This window comes from Aquarana catesbeiana, linkage group LG04 (assembly GCF_042186555.1).
Source record: "Aquarana catesbeiana isolate 2022-GZ linkage group LG04, ASM4218655v1, whole genome shotgun sequence".
Lineage (NCBI taxonomy): Eukaryota > Metazoa > Chordata > Amphibia > Anura > Ranidae > Aquarana > Aquarana catesbeiana.
This window is the reverse complement of record NC_133327.1, coordinates 468,189,675-468,192,282: the sequence shown is the minus strand read 5'-3', so window position 1 is coordinate 468,192,282 and position 2,608 is coordinate 468,189,675. Positions and strand designations below refer to the sequence as shown.

General features: G+C 43.7%; 1 long non-coding RNA gene across 1 annotated transcript; it reads right to left on the bottom strand.

Moving 5' to 3' along the window:
* Positions 1 to 1,529: 1,529 nt before the first annotated feature.
* On the bottom strand, positions 1,530 to 2,342 carry LOC141141556 (uncharacterized). The gene is made up of 3 exons (XR_012244128.1): positions 2,214 to 2,342; positions 1,901 to 2,063; positions 1,530 to 1,783 (listed from the first exon to the last, which is right to left on the bottom strand). It is a non-coding gene; the product is annotated as an uncharacterized lncRNA (long non-coding RNA).
* Between the last annotated feature and the right edge of the window lie 266 nt (positions 2,343 to 2,608).

The following is a 2,608-nucleotide window of genomic DNA, read 5'->3' as shown; positions in this document are numbered from 1 at the left end:
GAGTGATTCTAACTGTAGGGAGTGATTCTAACTGTGGGCTAGCTGTGACACGTCACTGATCTCAGCTCCTGATGACAGGGAGCAGAGATCAGTGACGCTTGTTTACATCAGCATCTCCCCATTCGTCCTCTCCGTGAGGTGATCGCGGGTATCCCCGCGGCGATCAAGTCCGCAGGATCCGTGACCCGACTCACGGAGCTCCTGGCCGGCGCACGAGCAATGGCACGGCGGGGAATTTAATGGGACTTACAGGTACGCCCATTTGCCCAGCCGTGCCATTCTGCCAACGTACATTGGCGTGCGCCGGTCGGGAAGTGGTTAAGTAAGTAGCATGGTGAGTTTTTTTTAAGTTGTAATTTTTTTTCTCACAATTCTTTGCAAAAGGAAGATTGATTTATTTATTTATTTTACAAAATTGTCATATTAACTGGTTATTTCTCTCACAGAGCATATGCATACAACAAATTACACCCCAAAATACATTCTGCTACTCCTCCTGAGTATGGGAATACCACATGTGTGGGACTTTTACACAGCCTGGCCACATAAAAAGGCCCAACATTGAAGTAGCACCATCAGGCAATCTACGAGCATAAAATTGCACATCTCATTTCTCAACCACCTATTACAATTTTGAAGGCCCTGGAGTACCAGGACAATGGAATTCCCCACAAAATGACCCCATTTTGGAAAGCAAACACCCCAACGTATAATCTATGAGGCATAATGAGTCTTTTGAATGGTTATTTTTTTTCCAGAAGTTTTTGGAAAATGTGGGAAAAAAATAAAAACGCATTTTTTTTTTTTTTTTTTACACAAAGTTGTCCATTTATAAGATATTTCCAACACATAGCAAATACATAGCAAAAATGACACCCCGAAATACATTCTGCTACTCCTCCTGAGTATGGAGATACCACATGTGTGGGACTTTTACACAGCCTGGCCACATACAAAGGCCCAACATTGAAGTAGCATCATCAGGCGATCTATGAGCATAAATTGCACATCTCATTTCTCGACCACCTATTACACTTTTGAAGGCCCTGAAGCACCAGGACAATGGAATTGCCCACAAAATGACCCCATTTTGGAAAGCAAACACCCCAACGTATAATAATATATATATATAATATATAACTGGCAGAGGTGTGGTCTGTTCATGCGGCAGGCAAAGGCAGTAAGTCAGCAGCAGGCTGAGGGCCGCAATCGGGTAAGACCTGTGCACAGGGGTAGAGGCTTCGACCCACCCAAATCTCTACGAAGCCTCCGGACTCCAGACCCTAGTCCGGAAATTACAAAACCCAGAGAAAACAAAAAAAATTGTTTTCTCCATCCGGAAAAACTATTCTGGATCCCCTCACATATGTGAGACCCCTGTGTGCTACAGTAAACATATAAATTTTAAGAATTGGATAGTGTGCTAGCCTGCCGACATGCTAAATAACATTGTAGGGAAAAAATGCAAAGAAATGCATTGGGTGGACGCCCCCTTGGACTTTAGAGGGCAGGAAAAAATAGATAGGAGGTAGATGAGTATAAAAGGCAAAAAAATACCAACTTTATTAATGTACAGAAATGCAAAGATAGGAAAAATTCAAAATCGTTTACAATACAAAAATGCACCAATGATAAAACATCAAGGCTGGTAATCCAAAGTGTTACGCAGGATGAGTTAAACTCAATTTGACAGCATATATCCCGACATGTTTCGGAAAATCGCATCGGAGTGTACTTTTCCTTCTTCAGGGGAAATTTATAAATGGGTATATTATTGTTGTATCTGTAACACAAATGTATATATGTATAATACACACGTAATATTTGTAGTGTAGGCATCAACAATATGATTTTGGGCCTAATTATATCATGTTACAAAGGTGGTATAAAAGATACATACATACATATCATTGACTCATTGAGCAGAAAGAGGGTAAAAACAAAAGAGAAAATACAGGCTGGCTGCATGAATCCATAAGCACTGCATAAAGATTATCCGTGTGTTCATGGGCTGGAGAGCGATATGCATTCACAAGGGACGCCTGGTTTCACAAGTGTAACCACTGTGGAGACAGTTATAACAAAGAAGGGGTAATTAAATCCAACTGATAATGTTACGGAGTAACAAGAGTAAAGAAAATGCTGATCAAGCAGAGTAAACACATGGACAGAGACCATGTCAATGTGTTAGCAAGTATGAAAGTAGCGTTTACCTTTAGGATATACCATATAGGTGAGATCCGGGCTGCAGCCAAAATACTGACACGGAGTATACAGGTGTCAGTCTAGTTATACCCACTAGGATTAGTGTGGGCCAATCAGGTGGTTAGCTCCGCCTGATCAGCTGTGTGCTTCACAGCTGATCGTGGAGATCAGAGCGTCCCTCTGACGGAGGGGCGCGCGGCGTAGCCACGCCCCTAGGGGCGTGATGTCTCCACGTCACCGGCGGTAGAAGAGAGCGCCCGCCGCTCATCAAGCAGGTGGCGGCAGAGGCGCAGATAGGCTCCTATTGGTGCAGTGAAGCAAGGGCACGGACAAAACATATGTCCAGTGCCCGCCCTGCTCCAATGGAGCCCACCCGCCGGGTGTCTGCATAACGACACCACCG